This window comes from Pogona vitticeps, chromosome 14 (genome assembly GCF_051106095.1).
Source record: "Pogona vitticeps strain Pit_001003342236 chromosome 14, PviZW2.1, whole genome shotgun sequence".
Lineage (NCBI taxonomy): Eukaryota > Metazoa > Chordata > Lepidosauria > Squamata > Agamidae > Pogona > Pogona vitticeps.
The window spans coordinates 13,806,124-13,830,947 of NC_135796.1; the positions used below are offsets into that span (position 1 = coordinate 13,806,124).

General features: G+C 42.2%; 1 protein-coding gene and 1 long non-coding RNA gene across 30 annotated transcripts in view; both read right to left on the reverse strand.

The window, feature by feature from the left end:
• The window catches only part of FBRSL1 (fibrosin like 1), a 724,755-nt gene that overhangs the window by 619,482 nt on the left and 80,449 nt on the right, over window positions 1-24,824 (reverse strand). The gene's annotated exons all lie outside the window — the stretch shown is intronic.
• The window catches only part of LOC144584788 (uncharacterized), a 96,455-nt gene continuing 71,631 nt past the window's right edge, over window positions 1-24,824 (reverse strand). Inside the window, exon 2 of the long non-coding RNA XR_013539224.1 lies at window positions 1-24,824. This exon is cut by the window's right edge and continues 62,090 nt beyond it. This is a non-coding gene — a long non-coding RNA (uncharacterized LOC144584788).

A 24,824-nucleotide genomic window follows, 5' to 3' on the forward strand; every position in this document is an offset into this window, starting at 1 on the left:
AGAAAGCTGCATTGACACACACTGAAGTGCTTCAAGGCAGTTAGATCTAAATATTTCCCAAGCCTACTGGCGTGTTTTTTTTTTCCTCCTCTGCTCCTATACATGCACAATGCTGTGCGACGTTCTTTTGAATCAAGGCGCCTACCGTTGCAGAATTTTTTTATGCTGCTTGCTAAATGTTATTGCTATGCGGTGCCCATAAAATGGCTAACTGTGCTGCAGTAAACCAAGCAAGGAGAGATAAAAGTAATTATAACTTGGCAAACAGGAATTCTTCTTTAACTGGGTGGCTGAAGAAAGTGCCCTGCTGAAGGCTCCACATTCTCACACCACCCACAGGAAGCACCGAGTTACAGAAATTCATTCTCTCCTACCCACTGTTTGTTGAAAGAGCTTGTTGTCACAATACCTTTATGTTGCTTATTGATTTCCTGTGTTCCATCCTCTATATCCAATCAACTGGGTTTCCAATTCATGGACTGGACAGGGAACTAGTCTGCAATTATCCAGTGAACAGGATTATACAGCAATGATCCAGCTTATTCACATGCTCATAAAGAGAACAATTTTGGATCTTTTGCTCTGAAGCTACTGATACTGCTGAGGAGGCAAGCCAAAATTTTTTCCCCCAAAAGGAGGCTTACCTCTTCATGAGCTAACTGGATAGCTCAAAGAGTTGGAGTGCCAGGTCACACAGCCAGGGGTCAGGAGTTTGATTCTCCACCGTGCCTCCTATGAAAAGAGGCAGTATGTGCGGATTCTAAGCACACTCCCAGTATGCCACGAAAAGGAGTTCCTAGAAAAGCCCTTCTGATGGTTATTCTTCTTGTGGATGGTCACGTTGCCACCAATTTATGGCAACCTTACAAATGAGTGATCTCCACAATATCCTGTCCTCAACAGCCCTGCTCAGTTCTTGTACACTAAAGCCTGTGGTTCCATCCGAGAGTCAGTCCATCTCATACTGGGCCCTCCTCTTTTCCTGCTGCCTTTCACCTTTCCCAACATTATGGTCTTTTCCAGGAAATCCTGCCTTCTCAGGATGTGCCCAAAGTAGGCAGCGTCAGTCTAAACTTTTTTTGTCTCCAGAGACAGTTCAAGCTTAATTTGATCTAGGACCCACTTATTTCGTCTTTCTGGTCATCCAGGGTAACCACAAAACTCTCTTTCAGCACCACATTTCAAACAAATCAATTTTTTTTCCAATCAGCTCACTTTACTGTCCAGCTTTCACACCCATACATGGTGATCAGAAATACAAAAGGGTGGATTGGTCTCCAGTGGCACATCCTTACTTTTGATGGTCTTTTCTAGTTCCTTCACTGCTGCCCTTTCTAGTCCCAGTCTTCTGATTTCTTGGCCGCAGCCTACATCTTCCGATAACTTATTGACTATTATGGGCAGTATTCTACTGCTACTTTCAACTACAGCAGATCCACTGTCTCAGTGGGTCATACTTAAATGTAGACATATAATTCAGAAACCAGTTCACTGGGTCTAACTCTTTGTTGGCAAAAGACATCAGATACAAGCATATATACATTTTAATATTATAATCAAATGTATTTCCTGTTGCATCTTTTTTAAAGAAAATAATTTGTAATTAGAGATGCCCCTTCCTCTTGGAATGAAGAAAGGAAACATTCTACAATGGAAAGTACTGTAATGTGCTTTTCTGATACAGTTTTGAAAATGAACAGAGCCACCTAACAATCTAGTTTCGTGGCAGAAAATTAATCTCCACAAACATGCAGTGCTTGCCATCTACTATTACCAATATTAATCATGTGCTGTCAAGTCGATTCTGATTTATGGCAACTCTTTTTCAGTGTTTGCCAGGTAGAGAGTACTCAGAAGTGGTTTAACATTCTCTTTGCCTAGGGATGTCCTCGGATTGTGCAGTTTGCCCAAGGCCACAAAGGCTGGCTGTACTCCCAGGAAGTAAAGGCTGGAAATCAAACTCATAACCTCTGGCTCTGTAGCCAGATACCTAACTCACTGAGCTATCCAGCCCTCTACTGGTGGCCCACAAATGCCCAGCTGTGGCCAAAACATTTTTTAGTGGGCAAATACTACACAACGGGTACATATCACTCTGGTTAAATTCTGACAATAGGGTTTCAAGTTTCAAATGTTTCTTTAAGACACGCTTATTTGCACAGGCTAGATCTGACCTGTAACAATGATTTCTCTTGTTATCTTTGTGTAATTCTCTCTCTTTGCACTTAATCTACTCTTTTAAAATTGATTTTAAACTATTCTGTTGTGTTTTGTGTTGAATGATATTCTTTGTATCTTGTAATGTTCACAGATTTTGTTACATCAAGTGTACACAAAAGAAAAAAATAAAAATAAAGATGCTGATTCTGTTGCTGATAAATTATCATTCACACTCCTGGGCCTGGCAGCTTAGGGGACCATTTCCACAAGCTTTCCAGTTCTTGCTTTCCATTCTCAGCCAGATTAGCTTCCACAATTGACACAGCAAGAGAGGGGAAATGGCAACAGCCACCAGCAGTTCCACCAGCGAGACAATGCTTTTAATTAAAATGAGTTGCAGGCAATGCACTTAAGGTTTGGCTTCATGTCTGCTCCACCTGAGAAGCCGTGCCACTGCTGAAAGGCGCTTGACAGCCCAAATGTAAACAATGGACTGAGACCTAAGCTTTGTTTCCTCTTCTGTAACACTGGGATACAAGCAAACCAAGAAATATGTTTGATTCTTTAGTCTGTACTGTTCACAAAGCATACAAAGGTGTTTACAGTTCATCCACCATGTCAGTCCTTGCAGTAATTCTTTTGAGATGATGCATGAGGGCTGCCACAACTTTCGGTTCCCCAAATTTCCCAAACGAGGGAGGGGGAAGGGCTGAGCCCAACCCACGCACACTGCTCTCTACCACATACATCCCCAGATTGGTTCTCAGTTTCCCAAAGACATCCCACCTTCTTTCAACACTGAGAGGGATATCTGAATTGAAGTCAATCCCCCTTGCCAATCCAAGAAGTCCAGATGTCTCAAGGCACAGCAAAAAACAGCACACCCAAAATTCAGGGCTAATCAACATACTTTGGCACCTTGGGAAACAAATCTCAGACATCTGTACCTGGTAGTGAAAACACCAATGTCTAAAACAATGGTTTGCTGTCCTTACCTAGCACACCACATCCCTTACCTGAGGCAGTTACCTCACTATGTCCAATGGTAGAGAACTGGCCCAGACACACACACACACACACACACACACACACACACACACACACACACACACACACACACACACACACACACAATTGTTTGTTTGACAACATATAGCACAATACACCTAGGCCATGACAGTTTCAGCTTTCATTGATCTGTGCAACAGTTTACTAGCAGTCACACCTGTCTTTGGAGGCTTCCAGCCTGATCCTAGAGTTTGGGAACACTTTCTTTTCTTTTCTTTTCTTCTTTTTTTTTTTTTTGCACAACAATTTATTTATTCAATTTGTACCCCACCGATCCAGACCAAAGTCACTATAATCAACAATCCAATTTGTTTTCCAGGCTCTGGTACTATTAATAGTCCTGTGCATCTCTTAACAAAGCATGCCCTTGCCTATCAGCATAGCCTCCAACAGAGCAGAGAGCTGCCATTTTGATATTTGGGGCTTTGCTGCCTTGTTGGTTAAGTTGATGGTATGTGAGACTCCCAGGTAGGTGGGGCTCGTCAGCCTGGGAAGGCAGCCCATCTGGGAGAAGAAAAACTCTGATTTCAAACCTCCACTGCCTTGTGGCTATATCCACTGATGGAAAAGGCTTCAGGAGTTAACCTCGAGGCAAAATCTGGAGCTGGAGTCCGGGAGGCAGTGCCTGTCGTTTTGTCAACTCCTGCAACATCGCTGGAACCAGTTGTGTTGCCTCTTGCCTTTCCATTGGACTATTTCAGCGATGTGGAGAGGGGGGATTTGCTGCTTGGGTAACAGCCTATGCTCCATATTATTTTACCCAGGCTTCATGCTCTGGAGAGGACACTCCTGCTTTGCATACAGTGTTGAAGTCCTCCATACAGAGCACGTTTCCATAGTCTCTCGAGACTGAAGGATGCCTATGATGATGTGAGACTGACCTATACAAAACAGAGGAATGAGGAAGGAGACTTCGATTTGAGCGACTGACGGCCATCTTGGTTCGTGACACTGCCCTGTGTTTCCTTCCGCCTACAGATGAGCAGCTGGGGGTGGTATATGCACCTAAGGCAGGCAGATTCGCACCTTTCCAGCAGAAATGCACTCTGGGTCACTGTCCTTCCTTAAGGAGGACTCTGGAGAACAGGGTTTGATTCCCTGCTCAGGCATGGAAACTCACTGGGGGAGTGGAACTAGTAAAACCCCTCCTTAAATACCAAACTTATATCAAACACCCTATCAGGATTGCTGTAAGTCAGTTTCAACTTGATAGCACATAACAACAACAACAAAGTTACAGTTCTGTACCTAACTTGTATATTCTATGGACTACTCCTCAGAAGATAGCAGAGAAATGTTAACTACATAAACGACTGCCTTGATACGTTAATATGGAACTATTCTTTTTTTAATACCAGAACATTGTTTATAGTGTCTGTGTCTGTGTGTGTGAAACACAAACACAGGCACACAGCTGGTTTATGTGTTTAGAAACAATTTTTCTGTTCCACATTTCATTGCAGTCAAAACACACATTAATGAAGCAAGAGCTCTTTGTTATATTAAAAAAAACACACAACTTCATGGGCACCATTAATTTTCAAACACACAAAGGAAAATGTAGAGTGTGCTGCTTCTATACTACCCCATAGTGCTTAAAGCAATCTCTGAATGGTTTAAAATTTAATTAAGCAGACAACACATGGTCCCTGCCCCCAGAGAGCTGGTCACTCAATTTACTGACTACAGAAGCATGGAAGGCTGAGTCAACCTTGAGCCACCTACTTGAGTCCATCATGATTGAACTCAGGTCGCAAGCAGAGGCTTGACTGCAGTTTAACTGCTGAGCCACAAGACTCCACACAGACAACAGACTGTTAACAACTTTGACTGATTAAACAGACAAAATGAGCACAACATTTTCTATCCCGGGCCTGCCATATGTTTCCTCTTTCCTCTGGCTGGAAAATTGTTCAGAGAGTGAGAACAGAGACTTCATGTTGTTGGTCTTTTCTCTTTCCCTCTTCCTTTCCTTAAGTAGCTTAACAGGTGTCAAAGCAAATCCTCACCACTTTGAAACCGGCCTTTTGAAACAGATGGGAGAAGAGGAAAAGAATAACAGAGGAGAGGTATCATTACATGTTCTAGCTTCTCATTTTCCCTGGTAGTCTCAGAACTGTTGATTAAGGGTATGAAAGAAGACTTTAAAAAAAAAAATTACTGATTGGAGAGTTGCTTTACTGTGAATACAGAGGAAAAAACAAACAAACCAAAGCATGGGAGTAAAACTTCCATTAATCAATATAGAAAGAGCAGGTCTTATGAGAACAGCTTGAAGGATTGACGTATATTTAGCTGAAAGATGAAAGGATTTTAATACGACAGGACTTTCTCAGTATCTAAAAGTGTCTCAAACAGAAACAGCTCAGAAGCCTGTTCTGTGGATGAAGCCAGCTTCTCTTCTGCAGCTCCAGAGAGGAGAACCCAAATCAATTACAAGACACAAAGTGCAAGAAAGACTAAACATCAAGAAGAATTTTCTGAGAGTATGTACTGGTTTACATCAGACCAGACTGTCTTAGAAGGTGATGACTTCTTTTCTACTGGGGGTTTTAAAACAGAGGTTGGATGGCCATCTTCAGGGAGGCTTTTGCCATGGATGTCCATCTCTGAAGCAGTTCGGCAACAGAACTAGTGATCTGCGTTGAAGACCTATCCCTTGCTTAAGAGCTTTAGACACAACAGCCTATTGTCAATACAATAATTCTTCATTTCCTGCATCAAGCAGTTAAGTGGGACTAAATGGACCTCAAGCACAACATAAAAGGAAGTAGCTCTGAATAACTAGTTCAGGGATAGGAAACCAGCTCTCAATACTGAACAGAATACCTTTTTTTCTGACACTCTGCAGGCTGAATGACCCCTAAAGTACGAACGACCACGCTGTGACAGCACAGACTCTCAGAGACCCTCCTTCCATAGTCTCTATGTGGGAAGAATAGCTGCCTACAGAACGTGTCTTAGTTGAGACCACCCACCAGCCTGCAATTTTCCCTTACCTGAAGTAGTTATTCATAACTACAGTTATTTCCAACAAAAATTGTTTCCAGTTATGCAGATACAACTATATCGCAAAACTTGTATAACTCAACAAACAGTCTGGCAAACCATTTGCAGTGCTAACTTGTTAGTTGCTTTTGCAATTTTAGAAATATGGTGCCATTTGGTGGAGGAGGAGAAACATCCCATGGCTCATGCCGCACGTTATTACTCTGTTGTAGTTGCTAAAGTGATGAAGTGGACAGTAAGATGGTACAGGCCAATGGACTGTAGCATTCAGATAGCCGATTTTCTTTTAAGTTGGAGGGGAAGAAATTATTCAAATTACTTCTGAGAAACTGGAAAGCAAGCCACTCGTTCCAGAAAGTCCAGCTATAATACTAACAACCTAGTCTGGCAGAAGAGTTAATTATTTAATTTAGCTAATTACTGTATTTTAAAAAACTGGAACACAGGAGGCTACCTTGTATAACAAGACCACTGGTCCCCTCCAAGTCATGTCAACGCTAACTGGCATTAGCCTCCAGGTTTCCAGAAATTATTCTTTCCAAGAGGTCAGTTAATGAACCTAGAACCTTCTGTACACAAAACTATTGATCAAATGATTTGATTTTTTTAAACGTCTTGCCTGGTGAAGAACTAGTCTTTTTGAAAGCGTGCACAATTCTTACACAAGCAAATAAAGGAGGGAGTCTAAATAAAGACCCCCCCTTCCTTTACTGATTTGGACCCTTCCTTTTTATCTTGACCTGTAAGAATTATCATCTCTCATGGATTTTGGGATTTGTTTTGAGCCAACACTACTATTGCTGTTCCTTTTTTTGTACAATTTCACTGTCATTCTACTTTCATTCTTTTCACATCAAGAGGTGCCAAGGGAAAATTGTTTGTACCTAGCTACTTATGGACCAAACAAGCTTCCCTATCTTAAAATAAGGGGGCAGAAGTGGGAAAGAATGTGGGAACTGGCTTCATTATACCTTTGGCTGATTATTTGTTTGGTTACAAAAACAAAACTATAGCAACTCCATTTCTCCCACGCAGGAAACCACGGAGAGGGAAGAGAGAGAAAAAAAGATACCAGCCCCTGCTTCAAGAGCCTTAAATCAAGGCGGTGTGCCAAAGTATGTAATTCTCGCCGAAGAGAGAGAAAATGCAGGTGTTTTAACACAGAGAGGGCAGGCGTTTTATTGCCATAACTGGGAAACACCAGCTCCGATAATTACACCTTGGTCCATTTGCAGCTATTGCAAAAGAGCGCAGAGGGAGGGGAGGAGGGCTTGTCAAGAGGCTGCCTGGGATCAAAAGGGCCCCTCGGGTTTAAACAGGGAAATTAACACCGCTGAGTAAAATGTTCAAACGCTGCATATGGTCCACTTTTATCTTCTCGTAATGTTTTACTGCTTTGCACAAACCCAGGCATTGACCTGTGCTTTCAAGCTAATGCATTCATGTGTCTTTGGCAGCGTTGGGGACGCCTCTTTATAACTGTTTCTGTTCTTCAGCTCTCCACAGTCTTCATTAGTCATCCTGAGGCCCAGAGGAGAAGGTGAATGTGTGTGTGGGGGGGGCACAGAAGACAAGAGTGGAGGCAAAACAGTGCAGTGGTTAGAGGGATCAAGTTCACAGATCAGAAAGAGGAACGAGGATGCTGAGCCAGAGCTAGACCAAAGCAAATGGTATTATTGCAAGCTCCCCATGGAATATGGTGCCATGTCCTCTAAATGGGGGTAAACGTTTCCTCTAAATTCCAAGTGCCCTGGATTGAAGAAGGCCATCTTGCTCTGTCCTAGTAAGAACATCGTCAGGATAGGTTTAACATACCAGACAGATGGAAAATTTTGATCTTTTCATCATCATCTTAGAACTGCAGAGCTGGAAGGGACCCTATGGATCATCGTGTGCAGCCCCTGTCAAGGAGGCACCACTGGGAATCCCAACCTCTGGTTCTGCAGCCAGATGTCTAAACAGCAAGCTATATCTGGACTTTAGAATAATGCTGAGAACTTGGTCACGTTCCACTAAGGCTTCAGACTATCCAGGGAAGCCACTGGAAATGAGCAGCTCAACAGACCAACCTAATGTGGACATGGTGAGGAATAAGTGGCGAAGGAAGAGAGCTGCATCCTATGATTTGAGCTCACAATGGTGAGTAATGCTAGGACTGTCATCCAACCCAATCTGCAAGCACCGTAGTTTCTCCTCCCCTGTTGAACACCAATTAGCTTTCTTAAGATGGATGGTGGCAGCAGCAGGTTACCATTCTCTATCTTGATCACCTACAACAGTGGTTCTTAACCTTGAGTAATCCAGGTGTTCTTGGACTGCAATTCCCAGAAGCCTTCACCACCAGCTATGCTAGTTGGGGCTTCTGGGACTTGCAGTCCAAGAACTCCTGGGTCACCCAAGGTTAAGAACCACTGACCTACAATATAGTCCACCTAAATTCTGAAACCCCTTCCACATCTACACAGGCATCTGAGCTTCCAAGTCAGCATCTCTCTGCTGGGCCCGGATTTTGTTTCCTGGGCCTCTAGATTAATGGTTCCCAACCTTGGATCCCCAGATGTTCTTCAATTAAAACTCTCAGAAGCCTTCGACACTAGCCAAGATTTCAGGGGGTTGTACTCCAAGTACATCGGAGATCCAAGGCTGGCAATCACTGTTCTTGATGCAGATCCCATCACCATAAGAATCCCATGGCTTTGGTGCCCAGTTCTTACCGAACACTTCCACTTCCACTGCTCTCCCACTAGCAGAGTCGATTCCCTCAGCAACTACAGAGATTTCCTGCTCCATCAGCACAATGCTTTCCTTCCAGTCCATTCAATTGTTTACAGTTTAAAACAACACCTTAAAATGGAAGTGACAATTTTAAAATGGATAAGGAGTCTAGAAGGAAGGAAATAAGCAGGTTTGGGTACAAAAATTCCATTAGGCAGGGGCAGGTAGCTGTGTTCTGAAAGGGCCGTTAAGATTGCCAGCTACTTAATTTGCAGTTGTTTTATTTTATTTTTCTGAGTGGGCTGTTGGGGATCTCCTACCCCTTGTGCTATAAAAACCTGATTTGCTTTGGACATGATGGACATGCTCCATCACTTCGGGAAGACTAGGGGCACCGTTTGCTGCTGTGCCTCACTCATGGGCTTGGCCCTCTCAGGACCCACAGGTCACTAAAAGATGAAAACAACAGTTGTTGTAGCCATGCTGCTAGAGGGGACTTTGGCTGCCTTCCCCTTTCCCAGCAGCCAATTGAAAGAGCAGCTAAAGGAAGAGGGGAGGAGTCAAACAGCCATTGGTCCCAAGACCAACCAATGAGAAGGAGAGCTTTCACGTCTTCCAATTCAGCTAGGTAGGATGGGGTCAAATGACAGTACTCCAGGATTACCACAATGATGTATACAAAAGCTCCAGGAATGCTCCCACTGGAAATATAAAATGCTAAGCATGATTACTGCCACTCTCATTACTCCCCCAGAGCTGTGTCGACAGGCTGGAGAAGAGCCTGTCGGCTAGACAAATAAGTGGCCAGACAAATGAGGAGCTGGTGCCAATGCTCTTGGGGAGAGGAGGGGAATGTTATAAACAGAATTGACAGACACAAGGCTGAAAGGATGTTTCTCCACTGACAGTTTCTTTAAAGGCTTTGTTTTGCTGGAGGAGGAGGAATAAGAAGTGTTTCTATCCTTTCTCAGCATCCTCGCCCACATGGCTCAGCCTTTCTCGGCTTCTGGGCGTCTGTTCTCAGAGACAAGCTATAGCTAGAAGCAAGTAAGTAGAAATTATAGATCTGCAAGGGCCAAGAAGTGTAAACACCCTCCCTCCAAAAAAGGGGGAAACCCAGGCATTTACAGTTCTGGAGAGAGAGAGAGAGAGAGATAGAGAGAGAGAGAGAGAACCACTTTCAAGTTCTCACAAGATACAGCGGCTCTTAATATACAGATGTGCCCATTTTTTAACTCTCCCCCCTCCTGCTGCTGTTCACAACTGAAGAAATTAAAAACATTTTTTAAAAATTATTTTTACCAAGGCTTTGTACTCTTTTTGTTCACTTCAATAAATGCCGTTCTGTCATGGTAAGTGATCCGTTGCGGTTCCACAACACAAGCTGCATAGTCAAATATAGAAGGTTCTCAGTCAACACAAAAAGCATTGACTGCATTGTGAAATCCTGACATGAAGCTTACGCTTGTTCAACAGGGAAGAGGCCAAAACACCAACCACCACCACCACATACCAGATAGATTGACACTTAAAAGGAAAAGATACGTAACTTAATCCAACCTTTTCAATCAGGCACTGAGCTCCTAAGCTCAGGTAAGGCTGCAGAGGCTAATTTAGCACCAGACAGCATATTCTGAGCCAAATTGGTCATTTTTTTTCTGCCCCTCCTGGGATGTGAAGCTAAGCTTCATGGGCTTTCCTAAATGGCCCATGCTTCCCTTCTCTGTGACCATAAATTGGTTTTATGGTGCTTTCCCAAATTTTACATATCATGCCCACACCCCACCACTCAATTCTAAAAATCTGAGATTTACATTTATGATTCCCAGGCTGATGTAGTAGATAGAATGATGGGCTAAGACTCTGGAGAACAGAGTTCAAATTTCCCTTGGCCAGGAAAACTCACTGTGGGAGTGGAACTGGTAAAGCCACTCCTTAAATATCTCACCTTGAAAGCCCTATTAAGGTAGCTATAACACAGCACAGAACACACACACACACACACACACACACACAGAGAGAGAGAGAGAGAGAGAGAGAGAGAGAGAGAGAGAGAGAGACTACGTTTTAGCTATAAGCAGTGACAGCTTTTAGTATTAAAGGATAAGCTTGGTATCTGGTGTTCTGTCTTTTCCCCTTAGGCACTACCCACCACTGGAATGAAAAAAAAATCTCTGAAATTTAATTCAGCTTTTTAGCTGAAAGTAGTTCCCTATTCTTATACTTACTCAAAGTCCCATGTTGCTCAACTGTGGCTCGGGTATGTTACATTCCAGGAAAACCCTCCTTGAAAACTTCTCATTCTCCATCAGGCCACTACACATCTGTGTATTTAGTGACTCTTGAAACCATCAACTAAGAACACTATGCAAGGTATGATTGCTATGCCATTGTCTTATCTTGGCAGAAAGGAGGAAATTGGACCTTTGTTAAGATGACTCTCCTCTGCACATGATTTAAGAGATGAGAGCATACTAGATTAACACTTCAGTCCATATATACATACACATAGAAGGAGACTGTATCAAGACATAGGAGTCTTTGGCATGTTGACTAGGAAAGAGAGTTTGCATTGGTTTGAGGAGGGGGAAGAGAAAGTAAGCAGAATTTAAAGCACCCAACCACCACTTGAAACATCTGTTCATTATCATACTCGGTGCTGCATCCAAGATACTGAACCTACTTCACTGGCGGTAATGTTGAAAGGCTTACATTGCATCATATCTCAGATATGAGGATACAGTCCTAGAATATTAGCAACTGTGGTTGGCTGAATAGCTCAATTAAGTTGCATACCTGCTTGGCAAACCTGACTTCATGAGTTTAATTCTCCTTTCTGCCTATCAGGGGATGAGCCAGCCTGCGTGGCCTTGGACAAGTTGTACAGTCCTGGAGCGCTCCCAGAAGAAGGTGATAGGAAGCCCTTTCAGAATACTCTATACCTAGAAAACCCGGGGAAAGGTCACCATAAGTTGGAATCGAATTGACTTGCTATTGTAGTGTAGTTTACAGTGCAGGCTATTTAACTAGTAAGGAAAACATAGCAGTGATAGATGGTGTGGGGTTCACCTAGCTGCCCTAGAGGAAGACAACACAGGAAGATGTTTTCCATTAATTTGGCTGACACCAAATGCTGTTCAACTTTTCCACTCTCAGATTCACCTCCATCAGAAATTATTATGCTTCGTTGAATCTAAGGCTATGATGAGATAATAAAGGCTAAGACCAAACAACATTCATCTGCTTCTTTTCCCAGAAGAGTAACAGCCTACTTGGATCAGAGAGAATTACTAGACAAAGGCAAAAACCCACTTGCATAGCTATGGCCATGGGATAACTGCTAGAGAAGAATTGCCTCAAGTTAAGAAATTACGGTAGACATTACCTATTGTACACTGAACCTGCCTCTAAAAGTTACACCATTAGCATTATTTTAGTGAAATTACTTAAGAGGATTTTGGCCAACAAATACAAGTACTATTCAGTCTAGGATCAATGGACAGAAAGGGCTCCACTATTGCCATTACAGCTCATCATTACAAATATATGATAACATTTTTTGTATCAACATTTCCTTTCTATTCAAGGACATTCCCTTCTTCTCCTCCTCTCTTCGACTGAGATACATTGTTTCTAGACTTTACATTGTCAGGAGTGCTTCAACAGAATAGTAGATGATAAGATCTGGTGAATACATTAAAAAGAAAGGCTCTTAGCAGATAATTTCATCTTCTCTGTTAAGAATCCTTTATCACCCCCTCAGATATGATTAATGATATAACTCCAGATGGTACAGCTTCTGGATATGAACTTAATATCAAGAATTAGTCAAGGAAAGACAAACTCAAGCAGGGCTGGTGAGCATTCTCTGTCATGGCATTTCTCTCACATACTGAGGGAAGTGCAACACAGTCCGATACTCAACATCCTACAGACCTTTTGTTTTCCCTTCTTCAGAATAAATTTCCTAATCCCTTATAAATTCATGTTTATGAAACATGCAATTGTGAAACTTAACACTGGGAGAAGGAGGAGGATAAAAAGGAGTTATTAGGGAGGAGAGATTCAGTACAATCCACAACTTGTCTACAACCAATAAACCATTCATTCCTCAGAGCATAGAAACATTACTTTTGGGGGACTGCAACAGCCAGTATTCCATAGCCCAGAACAACCTGTTCATTGGGCATTTTGAGAGTTGCAGAATAAGCAGGCAGCCTTTCCCAGGCTCCTATCACATAAGGATGTGTCTGCTCCAGAGACTGCCCAGAATTGTCACCCCATTGAAATCGTACTTTGTGAAGTGCGCACCACGCACCCTTTCCCTAAAATTTCATATTGACATACTATTTTCATATGATAGCACGCATGCCACATCTGCAAGAACTGCAAGTCTCTACAGGTGAGGACTGTACCCCAGGAGGTTGGGGCTTCTGCATGTCTGAATCAGCCTTCTGAAAATGAGCTTCCCACCACTGTCCAATTGCTTCGTTATCATGCCACAGCACCCCAACTCATTCTCCCTGCAACCGAGGTTGTTGCACTTTAGATACACTGGACAAGACTCATAGGAACAGCCAGTAATTCTGGGAAAAGTTGAAGGTGATGAGAAAAGAGGAAGATACGGTCTTGATTTGAAAGCCCTAAGCAGACTTGTTAATGGCAAGACACTGTGAGAGGGGATCAGTAATTCCTAATGTTACCATATGTCAGTGGTTCCCAACCTGGCATAACCTAGGTGTTCTTCGACTGGAATTCCCACAAGCCTTCACTATCAGCTGTGCTGCCCAGAGTTTCTGGGAGCTGCAGTCCAAGAACACCTTGGTCCTCAAGGTTGGGAAACATTGCCTTAAATTATATGTGGTACCACAAGTCAAAAATGTAATACGTTAATGTGCCTATATTCTAATTCTTTCCTTTTCCATTTAGATCAGAAGTTGTCAACCCCCAGTCCGTGGCCCGGTGCCAGTCCGTGGCCTGAGCCGGACCAGGCAGTGGAGACAGGCCTCCCCCCTGCACACACTCCCCTCCCCATAGCTGCTTTGCGCACACACACACATGCCAGTGCCAGCATGAGCGCTCCCCCCACCCCTTCACACATGCGCCCAAGCGCCTGTGCAAAGGGGCGGGCGGGCGGGCGTACAGGCGCTCCTGCTCATGCACGAAGGGGTGGGGGAGTGCTCACACTGGCATGTGCGCACTCACCCAGCACTTTGCACATGCGCCCAAGAGCATGCACACACCTGTGAGCGCAGGGGGGGTGCCCCGCCTTCCTCAGAGGCTTAGCCAGTCCACGGTCCCAAAAAGGTTGGGGACCGCTGATTTAGATAGCTAAATTGCTCACATATTAAATTAGGAACATAGCACTACTTGAGAGCTGTAAGCTATCCTTTCTTCCAGACAGATTAATGGCAAATGAGAACAATGTCTTAGCTTTCTAGACAGATAAAGCGAGTTAAATACCACCCCATCAACCTGTGCAGTAAAACAATTATTTCCACTGGCTTAATTCCACTGCAAAAACCCTGTTCTAATCTTTCTAAATAACTTGAGACTTCCACTCATCGTCCAAATCTTAGGATCAAACAAATGAGTCTGAAAAGAAGATTTTTTTTTAAAAAAAGATCTTTTAAAACATTTTATGCCTTGAGGTTGCAACCCCCTTTTTCTTTCAAAATAGAAATATCAACCAGGTTTATAGAAAAGACTGCAGTTTACCAGAGTAAACTATCAGATAAAAAGCTATGTTGTATTTCTGCAGTCAGATACTGTTGAATTATATATTGACATCAGAGTGACCAATAAAAAAAAAGAAGTCATGTGGTCTTTTTATACAATCTGAAGGCAACAGTGGGTGTGACAAAAATAAGCTGCCATATGGATCTTCCTTAGGCTGAGTACAACAGAGCTGTGCATGTCGCAGAAGAGATATAAAACTCTCAAAAATGATGAGCAGATGTGCAGTCTTCCTCTCTTAAATAAATAATAGTCATGTGCTGTCAAGTCAATTCTGACTTACGGTGACCCTTTTCAGTGTTTTCCAGGTAAAGAGTACTCAGAAGTGGTTTACCATTCCCTTTTTCTAGGACTGTGCAGCTTACTCAAAGCTACCCAGGCTGGTTCTCTTCTCCAGAGGCACACTGGGGAATCAAACTCCTAACTTCTGGCTAAATATATGCAACTTTTTACTTCTCAGAAATAACCATCAAGCATTCTGGTGGATTTGTTTTTAGATGTGGGCATTAGCAGCACACCCAAAGTCACGACCAGCCAATTAGCTTTAATAAGGATGCTCTTAAAAGCTATCAACACACAGGCATTCCTGCTCTGCATAAGGTTACAAAATGAGGACTTTGGTTTATACAAGCAGATGCTAGCTACTCTGATCTGAGTCACTCTGTTTATAAGATCATTAACCAAATGAAGCTGCTAATGACACGCCACATGCCTGCCATCTCCCTAACTCCCAAACCCTGGTGCCCAAAATGTTCTAATTTTAGACACTGCATTCCAGCTCACATACAGTAGTGTCAAAAACTGAACTTTACCATCTTTTTAGGGCCCAATGCCAGTTTTCTTGACAGAGCAGTTTCCTGGTGAGCACAAAGCTTCTAGGAAAACATGTCATTCTAATATTTGACATGGACTTTAAGAAAGGTTACTACAGAATAAATGCATACATTTGAAATGTGCATTGACTGTATGATGCTTAGAATTTCGTACACCGAACACTTCAATGTAGAAGTACAAAGACAAACAAATAAAGGCCAAGAAATCATAAAACACAAACATTACGAAAAGCGCATTTGGTCATAGATTTCGTTTTCACTCAGCAATTCAGATCATCATTATCATCATCATGTCCCATCAAGTCAATTCTGACTTATAGCAATCCCTTCAAGGATTTTCTAGGTAGAGAATACACAGGAGTGGTTGACCCTCCTCCCTTCTTCTGGGGGAAGCCTGGGACTGTGCAGCTTGCTCAGGCCACACAAGCTGCCTTGTAAGAGGCACAGTGGGGGAATCAAACTCCCAACTTCTAGCTCCACAGCTGGAGAACAAAACCACTGAGCAAAAGAAACGGGGGGGGGAATGCAGGAAGAGGAACTTATTGAATGAAAAACCTTCAAGAACAGTTAGGATGCAAAAGAACCATCAATTGTTCAGAAGTGCCATGCTGATGTGTAACCTCTGTCAGGAGAGTTAACAAAAAGAAAAATGCTGAAGGAATTCAGTCTTTGTGAACTGTGGAAGAATGTGACCCTGGTTGATACCTCCAGAACTAATGCTGCAGCTGGAATTTAGCTGTCCAGTGACTTTCACAGATCCCACATGTTCCAGTGCAGCTCCAGACTCGGAAAACACAACAAAATATATTTCTAAATGTGCATGTTGAAGAAAAGTGTGGTGGAATCCTACCGGGTTTCATGCAAAATATATGTAACCAGGCATGCCTAATTGTGGCGAACTTGATGAAGGGCAGGGGCAAGCCTTGGTCATGTAATCCAATACTTAACCTGGCATGTGACAGAGACATGCCTCAGCATCTTTTCAATAAGCTGCAATTAGTTGCAACAAGTTATGCAAATCTTAGACAAACACTAGTAGAATTCTGGCAAAGTATTTAAAAATGCCTTTACATGCAAAATTTTGGGCAATTAAAAACAAATCTAGAGACTAGTGTAGAAGCACAACAAAATAGAATTAAGAATAAACCACATTATTTACTTATATATACAGTATGTTGATTTTTTTTTCTTTTTATGGCTATGCCCTTATCAAATGATGTCCAAAAAGAGCAAAGAATTGGGGGGAAAAGTGTTGCTTTGATAAATTACTCCATAATAAATACCACTGTAAAGGTTTGAGATTTTGTATGTATTAAGTGTTAACATTATTCAGCCGAGGGAGGTAGAAAATGTAACATGAACATGCAACATAACCTTAAAAATGTACACTGTGCTTGCTTTAAAAATAAGGTTTGGACAAAGGTTTTTTAAAATTAACTTCAAGTAAAATTAAAAAATAGTCACTTCTCCAAGTCTGAAAGCAATGTCAATGGAAAATAACACTGCCTTCAAACTAACTACACTGTAACCTAACAGAGATCACAAATGTAAACAAATAAGAAATAATAACAATAGAGATCTAAAGTGCAGACAGAGTAAATTGGAACCTGACCAAATTAGTTCACCAGCACTTTACATTCTGGGAATTTGCCTACCGATTAAAACTGTACCCTAATAAATTACTATGAGACCCGTTAGCTATTCCCACAGATGCAAGGAATCATTTAGTCAAAATAAAAGCTATTATTTGTCACAGTAGCTACTGACATATTTTACCAGGCTGATACTTTGCCACACTAGTAAAAGCAACAGAAAGTACAAATATTTTGAACATTTATAGAGATAAGTAATTACTACAGAGGCAAAATTCAGTTGTTTACAGCTGAAGGAAAATATAAACAACTGAGAGCACTATAAATACAGGGAAGCAAGAGACACAACAACAGAGAGAAGCAACGTAACACAGCACACACGCTGGATACCAACAACACAGATATCAAAGAACAGCAACATGTAGGAGTGCAGCAGCAGCAAAGGCATCATGGATTTTCCTCCATAGTTTCAAACTGGTTTGGCTGGGTGAGAACTTAAAGACTAAAGACTGCTTAAAGTTATAATGCTTTATACTTTGTAATGATGTAGTTTAAAGACATAAACTCTGCCTTTTGGACTTAAATATGATTTAAGTTTTTCTCTGTAACTTTTATAGTTAAAAACATATAATTAAAATAAACTTTTCTAACTTCAGTTCTGGCTACAACTTTTGGTTTGGGATTATTTCTCATTTGCAGCTTCTCATAGCTGAAAGAATTCTGGACGGCAATCACATCTCCAGCTTTTCACAAGTTACAAGGATGAATTTCTGTTTAAGCATTTGGGCCTAGAGGTGTTCATAGCAAGACTATGCTTATATATTTGTATTAAATCTTGCATTTTTATGCATAGAGGCAATATAGATAAAGCTTGTACAAACAGACAGGCTGATGTTGCCTAAAATTATTGCAACAATTAAACAACTTTTATCTTGATACCCAGATGAATTCTGTTATAGTTTGAAATTGTTATCTAGTTTCATTCTAGGTTTAATGAACACAGGCTTCTATTTTTTTTCCTAGAGTCTATAATAAAGTCTATAGGGAGATGGCAAAGTGTCAGATTTTCCAAAGTACCTGAATAAGTGGGTAAGGAGTTGTACAATTTGGGGATCATCACCAAGAAGGCCATGTCATTCTTGGACACCAACCTAACCAATCATAATGGCTGAAACTCAAGGAGGGCTAATGAATCCAATATAAAAGTGGGCCAAGGATTATATGGCTGGAAATGATCCTTCAAATAACTAGTTGCCAATACAGTTGTATAAAATCAGAAATGTTTTACTTGGCTCCTACCAGCATCCAGATAACCACATTTCATCCTAATCAGATGACAAAAAAATGCTTCCAGAAAATATCCCAAATAAAGCGCACCACAAGAGTTCCGCTTGAAAGTAATCAATAAGCAGTCAATTGTTTCAGGTCAGTAGTTGCAGCTGGTGTGTAAGCTGGAGTTTATAAAAGGTGGTCCCTTTCTAACCAGACACACTGTGTGGCATACACTGTGTGGTTCACAATATCCACATACATACACACACACAAAAGCAAATAGAAGTGGGGGGGGGCAATAGCACATAATAAAACTTACAAAACCATAAGAGTCATTGGTACCTTCCATAAATCTTGAGAAACAGGATATTCTTAGGCAGCTGTCAAATGAAAGAAATGAGGGTGCCAGGAGTGGGAAACCTCTTGTCCCCAAAATGGAGAGGTCAAAGACAGGGCAGTAGTGTAGCTAATCCAGAGGTTTCCAAAGATGGCTGCTAGTAGAGGTGAGCAATGGTGACCCTTTAGGAATTTTCACCTTCAACTCTTGTCAGGTTTAACTTAAAGCATCTTTCTCTGTTCCTGTTTCATTTAAAGAAATTGTATTAGATGATAACTTCCAATGTAGATAACTTCCAATTGCAAGCTGCCACAAGAGTGCTTTAAGCGCTATGGGGTGGTATATAAGCAGCCCACTTTTTGAATTTTAGTTACAGTCCTGCTCTTGGGGGAAAAAGAAACATCTGAAAATAAATTGAAGTATCATTCACTCAACACGTTTCAGCAACATTTTTCCATTTCCCAGATCAGCCCCTGCTCTCCCTGCAAAAATGACAGTATTTGTAAAAATGCAACACAAGTATTTTTAAGCATGGGTAACTCTAGGAAGCACAGCCAGCCAAATGTTTAAAAAAATACTTCAACCACAATGAAAACAGAGAGAGACTAATATAGATTAGATTAGACCACTGCTAGAGAACTCCCTGCCTCTGTGGTTAAGTGTCCAGAAATGCAGCTGATGTTTACTTTTGAGAAGCCTGGACTGCGAATTATGAAAGCAAAATCCCTATATGGCTGATTCAATGTAAGCATCCTTTCCACTTAAGCCTCTTCTGGGCAGCCTGCCTTGTATTGACATTGACCTTTCAATGGTATTGTCCACTACTTATCAAAGCTGGCAGGAAGCAAGACAGCAAAACCATCTGTTTTCACACCTATTACACCCAGAAATCTGGTTGCTGTTTTTTAGGAGAGATTGTTCCATTATAAAATTCCCCATCAGCACATGAAAGCTGCAAGCCAGCAGCACCTTGAGAGTCACAAGGTGCTCACTTCAGTATTCTCTGTGAAGGGAATCAGGGATTACAAAAACAAGAGGAGGAGGAGGAGGAAGAGGAGGAGAAGTGGAATTAAAGAATGTCAAGGATTTAGTGCTAACAGCAAATGTCGACTCTGCCAAGAAAAAGATGAAACTGTGTTATACCTCATCTGCAAATGTCCAAAGATTGCACAAACAGATTACAAAATTAGACATGATAGAGTGGCAAAATTAGTGCACTGGTCATTATGCAAAAAGCATAACTTAAGAACATAAAAAGAGCCCTCCTGGATCAGACCAAAGGCCCATCTAGTCCCATCTATACACAGATGAAAACTATAGATTTTACTCCAATATTTAACAGATACTGTACTTAGGTTTTTGGTTAAAACTTGTATCTGTTATATAATTCCAGTCAATGTTTTTATCATTTTGATTGACTGTGTGTGGTATTTTTGAGTAATAGTAATAATCTTAGAAAAGGGACCTGGTGGCGCTGCGTGTTAAACCACAGAAGCCTCCGTGCTCTAAAGTCTGCAGATCTTCAGCTGTAAGATTGAATCCACGTGATGGAGTGAGTGCCTGCCGCTTGTCCCAGCTCCCGCCAACCTAGTGGTTCGAAAGCATGCAAATGCGAGTAGATAAATAGGGACCACCTCATAACAGCGTTTCGTGTCTAAGTCGCACTGGCCATGTGACCATGGAAGATTGTCTTCGGACAAACGCTGGTTCTATGGCTTGGAAACAGGGATGAGCACCACCCCCTAGAGTCGGACACGACTGGACAAAAATTGTCAAGGGGAACCTTTACCTTTACCTTAATAATCTTAGAACTGCAGAACTGGAAGTGACCCTATCGATCACTGAGTACAGCGCCTGTCAAGGAGGCACAGTGGGGGACTGAACTCTCAACCTCTTGCTCTGCAGCCAGATGACTAAGCTAAGATTTCAGCAATTTATGCAAAGTTAGTGCCCTTTCTCTTCTCATGGCCATCTCATGAGAAGAGAAGACTCCCTGGAAAAGACACTGATGTTATGAAAGAGTGAGGGCAAGAGGAGAAGGGGACGACAGAGGACGAGATGGTTGGACAGTGTCATTGAAGCGACCAACATGATTTTGACCCAACTCCAGGAGGCAGTGGAAGACAGGAGGGCCTGGCGTGCTCTGGTCCATGGGGTCACGAAGAGTCAGACACGATTAAATGACCAAACAACAACAACAACAGTGCCCTCTCTCTTTCAAAGGCAATGCACACACAAAGAGTTAAGCATAGAAAGTCAGTGGGATTGTTCAAAAAGACGCAAACAACCCATTATTGCCTTATTTGTACAAAATAATTGGATGTCAGACCATCGGGGCACATGGGGATCTCCAGCTAGGGCCTCTGAAACTATGGAGAGCTGCTGCCAGTTAACCATACTGTGCCTGATGGGCCACAGATTGGGTTCTGTAAATCGTATCTTCCTATGCTGTACCCATGTGCAGCCACAGCACATATTTATCTACCTGCAGCATCATCCTTATCCCCTTAACTGTATCAAAAACAGAAGAATGTAATAAACACATATATGTGCAAAGACACATATGGAAACCAAAGGTGCTTTGAAGAGGGTCTAGATACTGCCCTAAGAAGCTAAAATAAAGCTTATCAGCAGAAAAGTGATTCCACTTCAGGCGCTCACGGCTGGCTGGCTGGCAGCTCTCTCAGGCTTCTGCCTTTTCTTAAGTCTCCATATAACAGGATGAGATGAGATGTCGTGGCTCAGTGACACGGACAAAATAGAATTAAGGGGCTGAGTCTTGTCTGCTTACAGGAGATGCATGCCGCTGAATCTGTACCTCCTGGGCCGCTGGATGACAAATATGAAAATACGCACAGCAAAGGCGATTTTGGGAAGAAGAAAAAAAAGAAATCTCTAAATTCTTCTCTTTTGCTCAATTCTTTTCCAGTCCTGACCAGGGGCTGGCAATAGGAATCAGCAGGAAATGGAAGGCTTAACAATACTCAGACCCCTGTTGGGGGCTGTTAGCAAAGTCACTTTAAGAAGCAACATAGATAATAAGAACTAAGATCTCATCCAGCACGGCTCTTCCATCCTATTGGAAGTGGCTTGTCCATACAGGCAAACAAGAGCACTGGGCTCTCCCATTGGTTTCTGCCAGATAGTCCACACCTGGCTGTTTCCTTACCAGAGGTAGAGGGGCAGGACCCTGCCTGTGTTCTCCTCCTGCTCTCTGTGTAAATCAGTGGTTGCCAACCTTGGGTCCCCAGAGGTTCTTGGACTGAAACTCCCAGAAGCCTTTACCACCAGCTGTGTTGGCCAGGATTTCTGGGCATTATACCCCAACAACATCTAGGGATGTAAGGTTGAGAACCACTGCTCTGTATGATTCACAAACCAGTCCATCCAATGATGAAATTTAAAACCAAACCTCATGCACAGAGAATTTACAAGTTCCTACCCTGCCCCGGTCACAACAAGGTTAGATGAACAAGATCCATGCAATTTATCTAAGTCTTGACTTGTTCATCCACTAAAATTTTGGGTGAGTCATTCAGTATGTTATAATTGGGTTTAACACTTAGATTCAACCCATTCTCTACTGATTCTTGCCCACTGTTGACCTCTAAGGTAATGGAGTTTTGGATACAAAAGCCAGAAAGATACCTTAGTGAGACTTCCTGCATTCAATATGAATGATATGCTCTATCATTAAGGTATTGCTCCCCACCATCATGGCCAAACTAAAAAATCTGATATTTTCCCCCACCTCTATAAAATTATTTCCTACTGATGTTGGTTTTTTGCACAGTCCCTGGCCCATAAGGAAATTTAAATATGCATGTTACTCAGGGCTCCTGAAAGGGTGACTCACCCAACTACAATAAATAATAATCATGTAATCTCAAGTCAAGTTCTGACTTATAGTGACCCTTTTTTTTCCAGGATTTTCTAGGTAGGGAATATCCATAAGTAGTTTACCATTCCCTTCTTCTGGGAGCATCCTGGAATTGTGCAGCTTGCCCACGGTTACACATACTGGCTCTCCTGGCAGGAGACACAGTGGGGAATCAAACTCCCAACCTCTGGCTCCGCAGCCAGAGACATAAACCAGTGAGTTACTCAGCCAGCTCAGCCAACTGTAAGAAACCCAGGAAAACACAAACTAGATTTTATCTTACAAATACTGCATTCCTCCTGCTTCAGTGCTTTCCCTCGATCACTTAATCACAGGAAGCTTTCAGGGGAGCCTACCAATGACAACAGTCATTTACCGTAAATCTCCCTTAGATAGCAAGGTTTCCATTTGCTCTTTCTCTGGAAATAAGAAGCAAGGGTAGCAATCCAGACAGTAATAAGAGCTCTTCAAATCTTACTTGCTTTACCCCTTGACGAGGCCAGCTCCAGCAATGCCAAAGGAAAGGCATCAAGACCACCTTTTCTTCTCCTCTGGATTGTTTTGCAGCTCCGGCAATAAGGCAGCAAAACAATTTCCTGACAAAGTAGGAAATGAGCTTTGGAATCCGTTCAGGCGCATTCGGAAGAGGAATTTAATTGAAAGTGGTAGAAACTCAATGACCTTACCGACAAGCAAGTGCACCGTTTCCAACACAGAAACCGGTGCTCGTTCACTCGTTGGAACAGTGCCCCTATGAAATACTACTAATTAATAAGTCATATTGCTATTATTATGCCGTCTTTGCCATCTGTCTTTGTCACACTTTGAAATCCTCCTCCTCTTCCTTATTACTGATTTTCAAAACAGTATTCAGAATCAATAGCGTAGAAACACAGTGGCAAGGTTTTTTTAAAAAGTTAATTCTCCTCCTCCCCATGATCTAAATGGGGCATTCCAGAGTTCGGATCTGATCCCTTCACTTAGAAGCTAATTCTGAGACACTGTAAAAGTTAAAAAAAAAAAAGGAGAAAGAATGGGATGGGGAAGCAAGCCTGCAGACCTGGAAGGGACCCTATGGATCATGGAGTCCAGCTCCTCTCAAGGAGGCGCAGTGGGGGGAATCGATCTGTGGCTCCACAGTCAGAGACCTAAACCACAGAGCCATCCAGCAGTTCCATTTGCAGTCTTTTGATATACGTACTTTGCCACTTATTGTCTGAAGAAAGCAGCAGGTCATAAGCTGCTGATAAACCTTTTCCCACTTTCTCCAGCAGAAACAGTTTGACGCTCCCTAATGACACAGCTTGTGTTTTCTAGATCAGTCCATAGTGGGTTCAAGAGGGACAAAGGAGATCTGATATACACAGATGAAAACTATAGATTTTACTCCAAATTTCAGCAGCTCAAATTTGCTGACAGGAAGGTATCAAATGGGTGGGTGGGTGGAGGGTTCCTGACACAGACCCACTGGCTGGGATGATAAAGATTACATCTAAAGATTTGTTTCATCTAGGATTATTGACTTCACTCTCACGGAGAATGCAGAGACACTTACAATACAGAATTCAATGTAGTTCTGATGTTAAAGACAGATGTGTTCTCATAAAGGTGGGATGTAAGTTCAATATATATCTAAAGAAAGATTTTTAAGGAGAAGTGTCATTCATGAAGGGTTGTTTCAAGCACTGTACCATCAAACCCCCCCCCCTGAAAAACACACAAAACCAACAACAACAACCAAACTGCACAGTTACAAGATGGGGGATACCTAGCTCAGCAATACGACAAGTGAGAAGGATCTTGGAATTGTCGTAGATCACAAGCTGAATATGAGCCAACAATGTGATGTGGCTACAAAAAAAGGAAAATGCTATTTTAGGCTGCCTTAACGTACTAGTTCCTCTCTATTCAGCACTGGTTAGGTTTGACCTTGAGTATTGTGTCCAGTTCTGGACACCATACTTCAAGAAGGATGCTGAGAAATTGGAACAAGTTCAGAGGAGGGCAGCAAGGATCATCAGGGGGCTGGAAACTAAGTCCTACGAACAAAGACTGAAGAAATTGGGCATGTTTAGCCTTGAGAAAAGAAGACAGAAGGATGATATGATAACACTTTTTAAATATGTGAAAGACAGAGGAGGGGCAGGATTTGTTCTTGATCATCCCAGAGTGCAGGGCATGCAACAATGGGCTCACATTACAGGAAGCCAGATTTTGATCGA